Below are 16599 nucleotides of genomic sequence, written 5' to 3'. Positions count from 1 at the left end.
GCAAGGACCCCTGTGAAAAAAGGGTATATGTGGAACTACAAGGGGGGTGATTATGAAGAGCTCAGGAGACAGCTTGCAGGTGTAGCATGGAATGAGGAGTTAGCTGGAAAAGAGATCAATGCAGCTTGGGGGATTTTCAAAAAATATTTAGTGGATGCAATGTCTAAATGTATACCACGGGTGAGAAGGTTAAATAAGTTAGGTGTGAGATGGATGAATAAAGAGATTAAGCATGCAATACAGAGAAAAAGGGCATTGTGGAGGCAGCATAAGAGAAGTGGAAGTAACCAATTTCATGAGTTCTACAAAGACCAGGCAAGGAGAGTGACTTGGTTGGTGAGAGTAGCTAAAGAGAGGTATGAACAGCAGTTAGCTAATGAAGCTAAAAAGAATCCTAGGGAGTTCTTTCGATATGTAGCCAGCAAAAGAAAGAATGATTATGGAAGGATGACATTGATTGGAGGAAATGGTATAAAGACAGCTATTGCAGAATGTGTGGTGGAGATACTTAATGAGCAGTTCATAAAGATCTTTCAATCTTGTGAATGTGACTTCATGGAGAGATTAAGAGCAGTTGATGATGGGGAGGAGAGACTGACTGTAAGTGAGCAAGAGGTGTTTGGGGAGTTGAGTAAACTAGATGTAAATAAGGCTGTGGGACTTGATAATATATCACCGCGTATTCTGAAGGAATGTGCCAGAGAGTTGACACCTGCCTTGACATATTTTTTTAATACGAGTCTTGCACTTGGTCAAGTCCCTAAAGAGTGGAAGGAGGGCAAGATTGTGCCACTTCATAAAGGAGGTGATCGAACTCAAGCATCAAACTATAGGCCTATCTGTGTGTCGGGTGTTGTGGTTAAGTTGTTGGAGAAGCTTGTGAGAGCTAGAATCCAGAGTTGGGTTGACAACAATGGTATAATCTTTGATGGACAGCATGGATTTGCTAAAGGGAGGTCTTGTTTTAGTAATCTACTTACTTATTACAATAAAGTGACTGCTTCCTTGGACAGAGGAGAAGGATACACAGTAATATACTTGGATTTCGCAAAAGCTTTTGATAGAGTGCCTCATGATAAGTTGAGAGTCAAACTAGAGCAGATGGGGTTGGATATTAGATTAGTGCATTGGATTGGAGACTGGCTATCTGATAGGTATCAACAAGTTGTGTATGGGGGTGCAATATCCAGGAAAAGGAAAGTCACTAGTGGAGTGCCTCAGGGATCTGTTTTAGGGCCATTACTATTTAACTTGTATATTAATGATATTGGCGAAGATTTGGATGGAGATATTCAGTTGTTTGCAGATGATGCAAAGTTGGGAAGAACCATAAAGAGTAGTGAAGATGTTGTGGCCTTGCAAGAAGACTTGAATAAATTGAGTGATTGGGCAAGCAAATGGGGGTGTGAGTTCAATGTTGCAAAATGTAAGGTTTTAAAATTTGGAAAACAAAGATGGGATGCAGAATTTATGCTTGGTAAGAATATATTGTTGGAAGTAGAGGAAATAAGAGATCTGGGAGTGATAGTGGATAAGGATCTAAAATTTAGGGGTCACATCGCCAAAATTGTGAAGACAACACAAAGACTTCTGGGAATGATGAGGAGGACACTGACGTGTAGAAGTAGGGAGATTCTTGTTCCATTGTATAAGGCTTTGATTAGGCCACACATGGACTATTGTGCCCAGATTTGGTCACCTGGTTTTCAGAAGGATGAGGAGATGTTGGAAAGGGTCCAAAGGCGACTGACTAAGGTAGTTTCTGACCTCTGGAATGTCGAGTATGAGGAAAGATTGAAAAGATGTAATTTGCAGAGACTAGTGGAGAGAAGGAAGAGGGGAGATATGATAGAGACCTACAAGTTGGTAAGGGGTTGCTATAGGATCAATGGTGGAGAAGTTCTACAGCGAATAGTGGGAGATCAGGGGAGAACCAGAGGTCATCCCTGGAAACTGTGTAAAGAGGGTGTGAGTAGGGGAGTGAGAGGCAGGTTTTTTTCGTGCAGAGTTGTGAATGATTGGAATGCCTTGCCTGAGAGTGTGGTGTCTGCAAGGAGTTTGAATGTGTTTAAGACCCGGTATGATGAGATGTGTGTGAGATAAAAGGACCTCCTAGATGAGTCTTTGACTCCATGAGGTCTTGTTTAATAATAATAATAATAATAATAATAAATTCAGTTCAAAAATGTAATAAAGTAGAGAAAGTGTTTCTTCCTCTATAGACATCTACAAGTTCTAACCAACAACCATTTTTGACCAAATGTGGAACATGATCACTTTTTAGACTGATTGAGGCCTCTTCAGAATTTCAGCATAATAGAACTAAAAGGAATAGTGATTGTCAGAGATCTGCTTCTTTTCAGATGTCTCTGCATTACAATACATTATTCAATCAATTTTCCAAATCCAATATAAGCTGCTTAATATCCTCTGAAAAGTTCTGGCAAAATTGGAAGGGATGATGAAAGGAAATGGATAGAAAGTAAAATGATTCAAATACTTTTTACAGTTTATATCATTCAATTGATTTGACCAGTTATTTATCAGCTGGTCTGGTTTAGTTATTTCTAAAAATAAATAAAAAAACAACAATGATATCTTCTTCAGAACATCCCACACGTACAAAAAGTGAGTTCAGTATTAGTTATTGTAATTCAAAAGCAATTACTTGGCTGACATTACTTTAATTGTAAATTCTTTTCTTATTACATAACAGCAATAGCAATTTCACTAATAAAAACAATGCTAACCAAGTAACCACTTCTAAACAGCAGTAAAAAAGTTCCTCCTGTTATAATATGAAAAGGTAACACTGTACATCTTCGATATGTCTGTGTGCCACCAATGAAATGTTGATTTACCTTATTTTATATAAGTTCAGTCAAGTGCTGGTACATGGTATTATATTTAAATGACATTTAAAGGGTGGTAAAATATAAACACAAATATAGATATACTGGATATTATAAAAAGGTTCATCACTGGTGCTGGAATTTCGAAATTATTACTCACTTATTTTTGCTTACTTCAAAACTTACAGTAAATGTAAATTAATAGTTCTATCTCAAATTAAGTTTCTAGTCATAATGTTTACAATGAAATCAGTAAAGAAAAGAATTAAGATGTCTTCTATATTTTCTAATCAACACTTCATCTCTTCTTTAGCTTAATGGACTATTTAGGTCTCATGCTGCCATCACTACATTCCACCATTAGTCTCTATCCAGTTGTCTTAGGGCTCTCATTACCACATCTATCCATCGTGATTGGCGTGTTTCTGAGGATTTTTTTCTTGTTAATTTTATTCATAAGTACTTGTCTGATTAATTGGCTATCTGCTCTCCAAACATGACCAAACCACTGACTATGGCAATGAGGATAATATATGTCTCAACTGTGCATGTGTTCTCTGGTCGGTTTGCCTGTTTTCATTACTAAAGTATCTAAAAATCCTGCCAACTCCATATGAAACTGGCTAATTTTTCAGAATTCAGCTTCAATTTAGGTTTTTCACATATTTTACTACATTCAAACTAAATGGTTTCTGACCAAAACACATCATCAACACAATGAGCTGTGAAGGCTTCCTAGCACAGAGGCTTCTTTACCATGATCTTATAGCTTGTATGCTGCCCTTTTGCAATTGGGTCACCAATTTTCTCTCTGGTTGTTCTCTGTATGCAATGGTAGTTTCTCTCTTCCAATTTTTTTTTTATCAATGCTGTGGTACCTCAGAGGATCTGAGTTTCCCTCACTCTTCCTCCCATACATTCACGACTCAATTAAAACATTATCCATAGTTTTACCTGCTGACACTACATTCCAATCCTTCTCTTTATTTAGTAAATGTTGCAGAACTCAAATGATTCACTTCAATATCTTCCAGAATCAATATCTTAAACAGTGATCTCCTTATTCATTTTAAAAATTTTTATGGAATTTACAACTGTGTTAAAAAACTTTTTTATTATCCCGACGTTTCTATCTTCACATCAAGATCAACATCTGGAGCGTGCATAAGTATACAGAACAAGCTGAGTTATATCATTAACTGTAAGCTAAAGAAACAATGATTTGATCACATGTTATTCTATTGGCATGACCTCTGGTGGAAAACCTCCTGCAAAATTAAAAAACTTACTCAACTCATCCAAAGACCCACTCCCTCCACTAGCTCACCCTGGAGTATACCGGATTTATTGTACTTGCAACATACCATATATAGGAGAAACAGGACGCACTATTCCTATTAGACAAAAAAGAACATAAACGACATATTAAATATAATAATTATGGTGAAGCTGGCCTTTCTGATCATGCCCTGAATACCTTACACAGAATTGACTGGAAAACCACCAGCTGTCTACATCACACTAGAACATGGTATGAACAGAAATTCAAGGAAGCCTGTGAGATTATCAGCAACTACCCCAATCTGAACAACGATGGTTTAAAAATCCCAAACATATGGAAGGTATATATTCGACCTTCCTCACTAAGAACAACTATAAACAGGACTGTAGAAAATCCAGTATTGTAAATCAAAATTAAGAATTGTAATACTAAAAATAAGACACCAATTGTTTCTGAAAGAAAACATCTAAAAGAATGTTTATTCCTGTCATTGTAAAAACAGAATTTAGCTTGATGGGAAAAAAAAAAAAAAAAAACTATTTTTTATTTTATTTTATTTAAAAAAAATTTTTTTTCCACCAGAGGTCATGCCAGTAGAATAACATGTGATCAAATCATTGTTTCTTTAGGTTACAGTTAATGATGTAACTCAGCTTGTTCTGTATACTTATGTACGCTCCACATGATGATCTTGATGTGAAGATCGAAACGTCGGGATAATAAAAAAGTTTTTTTAACATGGTTGTAAATTCCATAAAAATTTTTAAAATGAATGCTGATCACCATGTAACCTTAAAAGAAAGTGATCTCCTTATCATTTTGCAGTGGGGGTGGGTAAGTAAAGTCTAGTGAACTCGAATGGTACCAATATATAATCCTGTCTTATTTCTCATAAGAAAGATCACAACTTCACACTCCCCTTACTTTTGGTAATATTTAGGACACTACTATCTGCATAACTCCTAACATTATGCAAATCTCAAATGTGCCCTACCTTAGAGTACTGTATTCATCTTCAGGATGGTAAACCAAAAACCTTATTAAAAATGCTTGATGTTATCCAAAAGAGGACGATCTGTTAACAAATGTCGTTCTTTCCTCAAATACCTTTATCACTTTCTCACAGACGTGTATTTCTGCATGGCCTTTTCTACAGGTATTTTCATGGATGCTTCTCCAACGAACTGCTTCCCACCATTCTTCTTTCCAACATGTTCGTTCACCTCCACATAGTTCTGATTAACATTTACAGAACCACTTCTCATTCTGTCTACCTCTGTATTTTTTAGAACACTTTTTTCATATCATTTTGCAAAGGACTACAGCTTTTAGCTGTTGAAGAAATATATTAACAGATTCCTTCTTTCTTTCTAACCACTTGCCCATGCATGGCAATATTGTTTTAGGATACGTCTCTCATGTGAGACCGATAATAAATGAATATTCAGAATCAGCAACAGTCCTAAGGATATAAAGAAGCAAATTTTAAAAATATGCTTACAAGTAAGCTGTGCACATAATTTGAAATTACTTTTGGTATTGAAATGTACAGCTCAGCTTTTATACAAGTCAGTCAAAACTGGTTATTTTGAACAGCGTAAAATTAATTCTCTCTCTAGATTAAGTTTATTCAAGATCACAAATGAACAGCACTTTCATCTTATATCAATCTCACCAAATTTTAAATCTGAGAGAGACTGAGTTCTGCAATACTCCTTGAAATATTATGTGTGTGATACTTAGATAAGGTGACTAAAGAAGTCTTTATACTTAAATATCACATGTAATAACCAGTGATACTATAAAATGCTTTCCTGCAATTAGTATAATCTTCTACTATAGTTAATTATACAAGTTTATAAAGATATATGAAAAATAATTCATAGGTATAATTACTTCATTGTAACAAATGATGCATGAGAGTACTGAACAAATCTTAAAAGATTTCAGTGTACAATGTTTATAGGCAGCTGTGCAATTGATTGTGGGCATGCTTTGGTTAGCAGAATGTAAGTCTATTACTTGAATTCAGTGAGTAAAGGTAGGTTTACATTTGTAACATTCCTACTTACAATTCAATAATGAAATGGGATCAGAAGTTAAAGGAAATCATCAGTATGCTACAAACAATCTCCAAGAAGGCCAAGAGCACTAGCTGAAGCAGAAAATGCTGTTTATATTCAAGAATCAATTTTGAAGAGTCCATGCAGTTATATCTGTAAAGTAAGCATATGATGACAGTTTGAGTATGTGTGCATGTCATTCAGAAACATTCAATTTATATGCATATGTTATGAAGAGCTAGATAGAAAATTACGAAATATATATTCCAGAATCAGAATTAATGACCGACTAAGTTAAGCTCCTCCCATCTCATAAAAAGCATTTAGAAGCAAAATACATATATTGATTTCAATGTGAAATATTATGTAATACTCATATGCCATATTTGCAAGATGGAATACCAGCACAATATCAGCAATACAGTCTGTCAATTTCTGGATCCAAGAGATTGGAGAAAAGGAAAACTGTGCCTTTACTTACACAAAAGGTGGTAGTCATATTCGTACCAGTCTGCATTATATATCTGTAATAAAGGCCCTGCATAGAGGCTTCAATGCTGGTTAGATCTCATCTTTAGATTTAATGGAATTAATATACTGAACTGAGGAATGAAATTAAACATATGTAAACAGAACTGCTAAAACCATGGTCCACCTGCCCCAGATCTTTAGGTTTCATAACTTCTCAAGAGGAATTGTAATAAATGCATAATCAGAATCAGCAACAACCCTCAGGATATAAAGAATTTTAAAAACAGTATGATTCAATTTCCAGTAAGCTATGCACGTAATCTGACAATACAGAAGACCGTATAACTTACTCTGGATGAAAGGGAAATGCTAATCTCTCTCTCTTAAAGGTTAGCTAAACAATTAGATCATACATTTTTGCCTGCACTCCAATGGCTATACTTCCTTATACTTAAAATTCACCTTAAAACTTGCAATCACTTTAAATCCTCCATCCAATAAATCTTAAACAGCTAAGATATTATGGTTTTGATAAAGAATCCTCTTTATGAAAACATTCCAAAAGAACACCCTAGCACTAATTTGTAATTCTTCTCTTCTATCATGATCAAAGCCTTGCAAATACTGACTACTTTACATGAAAGGCAAAATATACGAGGAGAAGGTCTGAAAAGTTCTCGGCCAACAATGAAAAAACGAATTTATAATTTCAAAATTATTTTTATTTTTCAACATCATCTCCCTTAAGACTAATACATTTATTCCAGCGATGATCAAGCGCAATTATCCTGTTCCTCTAGTAGTTCTCAGTAAGATCTGCAAAATACCGCTCTACAGTTACAAACACCTCTTGATTCGAAGAAAAAGGCTGACCAGCGAGGAAGAGTTTTAGTTTTGGGAAGAGATAGAAGTCAGGGGGAGCCAAATCTGGGGAATAGGGTGGATGTTCCAACAATTCATAGTGCACATCCCTAAATTTTCCCATTGCCAAAACACAGTTGTGGGAAGGTGCATTGTCCTGATGAAAGATGATTTTTTTCCCCTTCTAGTCTGGTTAAAAGATCGGAATAATATTTCCCAGTTATCGTTTTACCCTTTTCAAGATAATTAATAAACAAAATCCAAAACAGTGATGCCATGACCTTTCCTGATGATGGAACCAACTTTGTCTTCTTTGGTATTGAACAACCATCTTCTGTCCACTGTTTTGACTGCTGTTTGGATTCTGGTGTATAATGGTGAATCCAAGTCTCATCCATCATAATAAATCGATGCACAAAATCAGTTTTATTCTTGTTAAAATGCTCCAAGCACTGTTCAGAGATTTTCATGCGAGCACGTTTTTGATCTGCTGTGAGCAAGTGCGGCAACCATCTTGTGCAAAGCTTTTTTTTTTCATTTGCAATTCTTCATGTAAAATATATCTTACACGTTCTTTTGAAATGCTATAGTCTCAGCAATTTCATGTGCTTTGACTCGGCATCATCCAATACCATATCGTGCACTTGATCAATGATTTCTGGTGTTGTTACACTTTTTGGACGTCCTTCATGTGGATTATCTTCAAGGCTGGTATGGCCACGTTTAAACTCGGCAGCCCATTTCTTAACTGTTGAAAATGAAGGAGAAGAGTGCCCATAAACTTTTATGAACTTCGAATGAATTTCGTTTGGTTAAACTTTCTTTTACAAAGAATTTTATAACTGCACGATATTCCATTTTATCCATTTCAAGGGATACCGGCTACACTTTTGCTCCAGACAGCTGTATAAAACAAACTACTTGATAGAATGACTTGCAATTTCACATGGATGCTATGACAGGCATACCAACTTAGAAGAAATAAAAAAATCTTGTCGATAGTGTTGCCATCTATGGTTGAGGCCGAGAACTTTTCAGACCACCCTCGTACATAGAAAATGCACACCACAACACACAATTCCTTTTACCAGTTTCTATAGGGCATGTTGGTAAAAATGCTCAACTCTTAGGATCTCATTTGATTATGATATACTGATGTAATATTTTCTATTTGGCCACACACACAGCTAAAATTCATTGCTCAACTGCCAACACAACAGAATCCAATTTTCCCCTTTATCCCATGGATAAGTGGTTGTAAACTTACATACATTAGTACTCTGAATCAGATAATTTGAAAATCCTGCTCTAAAGACCAAACATGGATATTTTTCAGGCTGCTCTGGGTTTCTAATCCCACACTGAGTGATGAAAATTTACCACCTAAAGAAGACTTTCACAAACACCCAAGTAATTGCAGGATTTGAATCCATTTAGAGAAGGAAAATGGTCTGTTTTTCCAATACCTTAATATGGCTTCCAAGTGGCTCTATAATTTTCCCAATGTTAAACCCACTCACAGATGGGTTTGGCATTGGGAAAATTAGGCTTTACAGCCAACTCAAACCATAACTGTTACACCTTCTTAGCCAATGGCTATATCCCAATAAAATTTAATATCTACAGCATCTAGAAATGTAATCAGTGTAACAGCTTTCAAGTCTCGTATCAAAAACAGATATCGTTATTTGTATGAATCAACTTCATCGTTTTTAGTTCAACAGAATTTTGTGCAGCTGCAAGCTTGCTTATTATGCGCAAACCAGAAAACAGCCAACACCAACTTGGAAGAGCACAAGAAATCCATTTGTTACTATGGAATGGACAAATTTTTCTGTCTATGGCACTTGCAGAAGCATTTGACAGCATGCTACATAAGTCTATTGTAGGCTAAAAGAAGTCTGGTGAGTTAGATGACTGAATGGTTGGCAGCTAATGCCCTGGCAACAGTCCATAGAGATGTGAGAAAACACAGGATTTCACTGCAGCAGATTCAAACACGAAAGACAGCTGCTCTTAAAAACCTTCAAAATAAATATATACATATGTATGAAAACTCGCCAAGATATGAAAGTCAATTTTAAACCTTCCCACCAAAAAACCACAGTGAAAGGACAATGCAAAAGAGCACCATCCCTAGGACTTTGAGGTCACACTTCTTATTGTCTGCATGACAAACAGTCTTATACTATATCCCCTTTCAGTAATAAAGTCTCTGTAATAGAGATAAAAATACTGGAATCATTAAAATTATGTTTCATTTAATTTACCTGTATATAAGTTCTATTAATTCTACAAGACAAATTAATGAAGAAAAGAATGTAAGGCTCATCTGGCCATTAATGGAAATATGCCTTATATTATATATGACAAGATATATAAAATGTAAAACATGGGTTCTGTTAAAAGCATCTTTTTTGCCAAGTTAATCATTTCAGGAAAGAATAATATGGGCATGGGACATTAGTTCTGATCATTGTGCACTATTGCCCTTGAAAAAATATCTGATAAGATATTAATGCAAGGAAATCAGGTGAGGGAAACAGTTGAACAGCTTGATTATATTTTACATGAATTATTACCAAGAGTTCTAAATAAATTTTAATTCAATCTTAATCCCACTCAATCTCTTATTCACAAGACTTCATTCAATATAACTTTTGCCTAAATGGTTGAGTGGATTGGCCTTTTGCAAATTAAAAGGTTACAACTTCCAATCCCACCATGGCATGAATTAGTTGAAGTCTTTAGGTGGCAGCAGATGATTTTGTCACTAGTGTGAGACCACTGCCCTGCTTATTTTGAGACTTAACGTGACTTGCAAAAAAAGTAGCACATCTGCTCTCTAGAATAGAATTGCTGGATTATCTTATCTAACCTATCTGATATTTACATGACACATTTCGTAAGTTGGATTATTATAACAAATGTCTGAAGTACAAATATTACATGTTACAAGACAGGTCATCACTAGTCCTTCCATCATGATGGCTCTCCTCAACTAGAGGTATCCTCTCCCATTATTTTTATTTTTTTACAATACATAATCATCATTCTTGTCAAAGATTAAGGCCTAGAGTGATCTGTTCTGGCCTTAGAAGTCATCGCTGAATCTCTTAAGAGGACGTCCTGGTTTTCTTTTCCTACTGGTTTGTAATTTAAAGCTTGTTTTGGTAATCTTTCTGCTTTCATTCTTTCAACATATTCCATCCATTTATGTTTATATTTTTTAAAATTTTTTCTATTACTGATTCCTGGTTTAATTCTTTCATAATTTCTTCATTTCTTTTGTGATCAAATAGACTATACTTTGCAGTTTTTCTCATAAACTTAATTTCAGCTGTTATTAATCTTTGTCTGTCTTTTTGTTTTATTGTCCAGATTTCCCTTCCATACAATAGGACTGGTAGGGCTAATGTATTGTATTGTATACCTTTAGTCTGGTTTGTTTTTGAACTAGGATAAATTTAAATATGGAGTTAATTATTTTTTATTCTATTATTTTTAAATATTTTGCAACTTTTAGGTTTATATCTTTTTCATATGGAATCATACATCCTAGATAGTTAAATGAATTCACCTGTTTTAAAATCTTGTTATCTATTACTGTTTTATTCTCTTCTTTTCTCTATTATTAATTTTAGGCAAATAGGCAAAAGGCCTGGTCTATACATGATCATCCTTTTCTAAATCGATTCATTCTGTACTTCTAAAATAAAATTTTCCGAATATTTTATTAGTTTGTTATTTAAAATTCTGCTATATATTTTGTAACAGGAATTTAGAATACTTATACCTCTATAATTTTTAGGATCATCCGTACTACCCCCTTTTTTTTTTCTTCTTTTAAGGGATCACAACTGCTTTTTTCCATTCTATTGGTGGGTTACTTGTTGAATAGATTTTATTTAAAAATAATAGGAGTCTTTCTTTGAACCTTATTCCTGCATATTTATGTAATTCTGAACCTAACTTATCTTCTCCAGGTGATTTTCCATTTCTTGTTTCTTTCAGGCTGATTTCTAATTCTTCTTTAGTTATTTCCTTTTCATTAAATGTTTACCAGTTATCTTTTTTTTTTAAAAAAAAAATATTTATCCGTCCACAATTTTGAATAGAAATTTAAAAATTCTTCTAATTTCAATTTGGTGTTTAATTTCACGTTTTCTTTAGTATCTGTACTTAAATATTCCAAAATCTTATATACATTGGGTATTATTTTATATAAATCTAAATTGAAAACAAATTTGTTCCATGCTTCTCTATGTCTTTTTCTGACTTCTCTTTTAGCTATCACTCTCATTCTTTTAGATTCTATTTCATCTTCTAATCTTTTACTGCTTAACCATTTATATGCTTCTTTTTTCATTTTGATTATTTCTTTGATTCTATCGTCCCATATCTTAAGTTTTTTTCTTTTTACTGAAGTTTTTGGTCTTTCCTAAGCTTTCAATTTGCTGCTGTATTTAGTATTATTTTTATATTAAGCCATTCTATTTCTTCATTTTGTTTTATTTTATCTAAATATTGGTTAATTCTTTGTTCATATAGCCATTGTATCATTTAATAATCTAGTTTTATAAACAAACGTTTTTTAAGTTTTCTTTCTGTTGTTATTTGTAGCCATTTAGGTGGTAATCTTAATTTTATTTTAATAAGGAAGTGGTCACAAGTTATTTTATATCCTCTGTGAACTCTAACATCTAAAGAGAACTTGGATGTCTTTTCATTTAAGATAAAGTAATGCAATATTGATTTTCATCCTCTTGCTGCCCAAGTATATTTATGTATGTCTTCAAGTTTATAGAAATAATTCATTATTTTAAGGTTATTATAAACTACAAAGTCAATCGATTTTTTACCATTCGTGTTTAGAATATGTTCTCCATATATTCCTATATTCTTATTAATTTTCATGTTTCCAATTCATGCAATTAAGTCTCCTGCTAATATTACATAATCGTTTTTATTATTTTATTATACATATTTTGTAACTGATTATAAAATTCAATATTATCATCTTCTCTTCCTTCTTCTGGGGCATATAAACCAATTATTGTTAAATAACCTCTATCTCTTTTTAATTCTAGTTTCTATTATTCATTCATTCCATAATTTAAATATTTTAACTGATTTGAAAGGGAATTATGTATCCAAATCATAGCACCTGCTTGTGCTCTTTGGTCTCTTGTCAACTCCACTATATATTACATTAAAATTTTCTGTTCTCATGGTTCCTTTTAATTTCTTTCATTTAATATTTGGTCTAATTGTGGTTCTTTATATGCTATTCCTATATATTTGCTATATGTATTATATTTTGTTGTTTCCTTTTTTGTTTTCCCTTTTCCATCCCAGCATCGCTTTCCATAGATTCATTCCATTTAGTTTTCTCTGTTGGCTTAAAAGTAGATTAATGTTCTCCATCTCAGGTGACTAGCCTGGCAATGGATAGTCCAGTGGTTGGGCAGCTTCTTTAAGGCTTTTGAACTAGTCTTCTTCCAAATTTAAACCCATAGGAGGAATAGGGTATATTGAAATGAAAAAAGTAGATTATAGAGGGGACACAGATATAGGCCAGAAATGGAAAGACCCCATAGCAATTGAGTACTCTAATGGAATAAGGATCATAAAATTATTAGAGGATATATCTAGCTAGGGACCATGGGAGATACTGTTATACACATATACTGTTAATGTTATACATATACTGTGATACATTTATATATATATATATATATATATATATATATATATATATATATATATATTTTTTTTTTTTTTTTTAATGAAGAGAATGACTAGAACCAATTAAAATTGTAATTTGAACAACCTAGAATCTTTTCTCCCTCCACAAGATGCGAATCTTCTACATATTGAATCTATCTTTATTATCAATAACGCAAAACCACCTGCAGACAACATTACTTCAACTGAACGCAAAGCTAATAAAAGTTTAAAAAACAACAGAGATATAATCATCCTCCTTGTGGATAAAGGCAATGCAACAGTCATCCTTAACTCTTATAATAATAATAAAAAAAACTCGGTTCTAGTCATTCAATTCTTCATAAAACTATGTATTTGCAGGCATAGACTTCTGTGGCTAATTGGTTCAAAAGATATATTTCGGTGATTACACCACATTTTTTTATTATTCAGTTATATAAAACACTGAAATAATAGTTCCCGTTTCGTAAATCGTAGGATTTACATCTTCAGGGGGTAAATAGTATAACTTAAAGTTTAAACAAGAGAATTACTAAATACAAATCATAACCGTCTGGCTATTCATAAAACTCAAATAACAGAATGCAGATATATAACGTTATTGATGTTGAACAATACTGGATGATGTCACGTATTCTTGTTCATACAGTCCGAGCTCAGATTGAGGTAGAATTTTTATTAGAGCTGACCACACTTGATGGAGAATTAAACCTTGATTTTTATTGCATTGGGTTGGGTTTTTAGCATATTAGCAGCTTCTTTAAATTTTCTTATATAACTGTTGTTTTCTATTAAAAATTTCTATTACAAAAAAAAAAGGTCTTGCTTTCCATACCACTTCCACTGGACACGTACTCTGGCAAAAAACGACGATGTCATACATAGAAAACAACAGTTATACAGGATGTCCCAAAATTCACGCAAGAAGTCATTTTGATAGAAAACACAGGTTTTTAATTAAAAATTGTAATTTCTTATTGATTCATAAAGTATACAGTATAGGGTTATGCATGGAATAGCATATCGGGTAAATGGCCTCCACGGCTTTGCTGGCACATACACACTCTTTTGTCGAAATTTTCCATGACCGTTTTGCATAAATGTGGCTGAATTTCGTTGATACAGCGTTCAATTTCCTCCTTCAAGGCGTGGGTGATCGTGGGATTGTTGGCATAAACCTTAGACTTCAAAAAACCCCAAAGAAAAAAGTCCAAAATCCAAATCTGAGCTCGGGCTGTATGAACAAGAACACGTGACATCGTCCAGTATTGTTCAACGTCAATAACGTTATATATCTGCATTCTGTTATTTGAGTTTTATGAATAGCCAGACGGTTATGATTTGTATTTAGTAATTCTCTTGTTTAAACTTTAAGTTATACTATTTACCCCCTGAAGATGTAAATCCTACGATTTACGAAACTTGTCGGGAACTATTATTTCAGTGTTTTATATAATTGAATAATAAAAAAATGTGGTGTAATCACCGAAATATATCTTTCAAAACTATGTATGTTAACCGAGTTAATGATCATTCTGTCATATACATGAAAAAACAAACTGCATTAATGGATGGAAGATGCAAGTGGTCTGACACTTGAAAGAATTACTGAAAATATGTACATCTTTAGATGTATGTCAGTCAGCCTAAAAGCTGACTGACATACATAGTTAAGAAAACACAGAATTATGATAATGATGAGCATGACAATGCTAACACTGTCAACAGTAAAGAGAATGAAGTAGTAACTCCACTGCATAGAGCAGTGGAGTTACAAATCAGTCAATCATGATTTGGATTACAGTGCTCAGATTATTAAGATAAAAGGATGAAAAAAAGAGATGCCACACAGAGTATACCTTGCAAACACTGTGGCATACAAAGTAGAGTTTAGAGAAATGAAATAACAGCATTCAAATGTCCACAACTGTAAAGGGATGTATTGTGTACATGCTTCAGTTAAATTTAATCAGGAAATATATCTGTATAAAAGAAAGTTTGTGCTTCAGAAAATTGGCAGAAATTCAGTCAATTTTATACAAAATTATACAGCCTTCAGTGATATATGTTCTTTCTTTTCATGCACCAATCATTACATAAAGTAATTTCACCAGAAGATAACCTTTCAGTTTATTTTATATCTTTCTTGAGCAATTTTTATTATCCCAGACTAAAAACTTGACCAATGATCCGGGCAAAAAAAAAAAAAAAAAAAAAAAAAAAAAAAAGTTAAGAGATCTTAAATTTAACAAGTTCTATTTCTTATAGACTGAATTCCAGTGGTCCCCAGTCACATATACTAAGGATCAGAATATTCCTCTTCCTCCCCTCTGATGTTAATCACCCAACACTATTTAGTTGGATTAATATATGCAAAACCTTATAGTCTGTTATGCCCAAATCATCCTTGCAAATATCAGGCAATGTTATTATTCTCAGTGTATTAGTAAGTGTAAGGAGGTATCACTAAAATTTTCTACAGCTATAGTAATAATAAATACTCTGCATGTAAAAATTAACTGTACACAGAAAATAACTTGCATTAGGCACATTACACATTTCTGCAGGCCCCTTATGTCCATTATTTGTATATAATTATAAGCCAGTTAGAATTAAAGTTTAATATTGTTCTAAGTATAACATTTCAGTATTTCTTTCCTATCTACTTGTTTCATGTAGCTCATACAGAACTGCCAGGTGCATGCAATTGCAAATATTAAAAAATCTATTCTTAAAAATAAAAAAGGTCAATATTTCTACACTACTAATGTAATCAAGAAAAACAACTGAATAATACAAAAAAGTTAAGAATGCAAACAACCAGCCACTTGTCATTCAGCCATGTAATATTTACCATTTGTAAAAATCACTAAATTACACAGAAAACAATACCATGATACAGTTGACTTTCACTACAGTGTAGAGATAAAAGAATGGTCGACCTGGTTGGTCAAGTGGTTAGCGTATCTGCTCTCCAGCAAAAAGGCTGCAGGTTCCAATCTCACCGTGGGCATGGATGTTTTGATTGAGTGTGAAAATACTAGTGGTGGTCGTGGGTGGCAGATGCCATTGGTGTAGCTACCTTACCTCAATGAGTCTTTGGACTCCCTGGAGGTGTCACATAATAGTAATAATAATGAATTTTCATTAGAAAAGCATTGTGCTGGGGACAAGATTGGAGAATTTCAAAAGTTAGTTTGTTATGTTATTTATTACAGTGAGAGTCAAGCATACTAAGAATTATCTTCAAATGCATTTTACTTGTATTTATATTAATATATTTGTCACTGTAGTGGTGAATTGTGGCAAAATAATAACAGCGCATTCACATATTAATCAC

At 33.5% G+C, this 16599-nt stretch overlaps 1 protein-coding gene across 3 annotated transcripts in view; it reads right to left on the bottom strand.

The window, feature by feature from the left end:
* Positions 1-16599, bottom strand: part of fray (oxidative stress responsive kinase frayed) — a 570703-nt gene that overhangs the window by 142990 nt on the left and 411114 nt on the right. The window lies entirely within an intron of this gene.

The sequence above is a fragment of the Typopeltis vanoorti genome, chromosome 22 (genome assembly GCF_054136105.1).
Source record: "Typopeltis vanoorti isolate ZY-2024b chromosome 22, IOZ_Tvanoo_1.0, whole genome shotgun sequence".
In the NCBI taxonomy this organism is placed as follows: domain Eukaryota; kingdom Metazoa; phylum Arthropoda; class Arachnida; order Uropygi; family Thelyphonidae; genus Typopeltis; species Typopeltis vanoorti.
The sequence above is the reverse complement of the archived record's forward strand: the minus strand, read 5'-3'. Positions and strand labels throughout refer to the sequence as shown.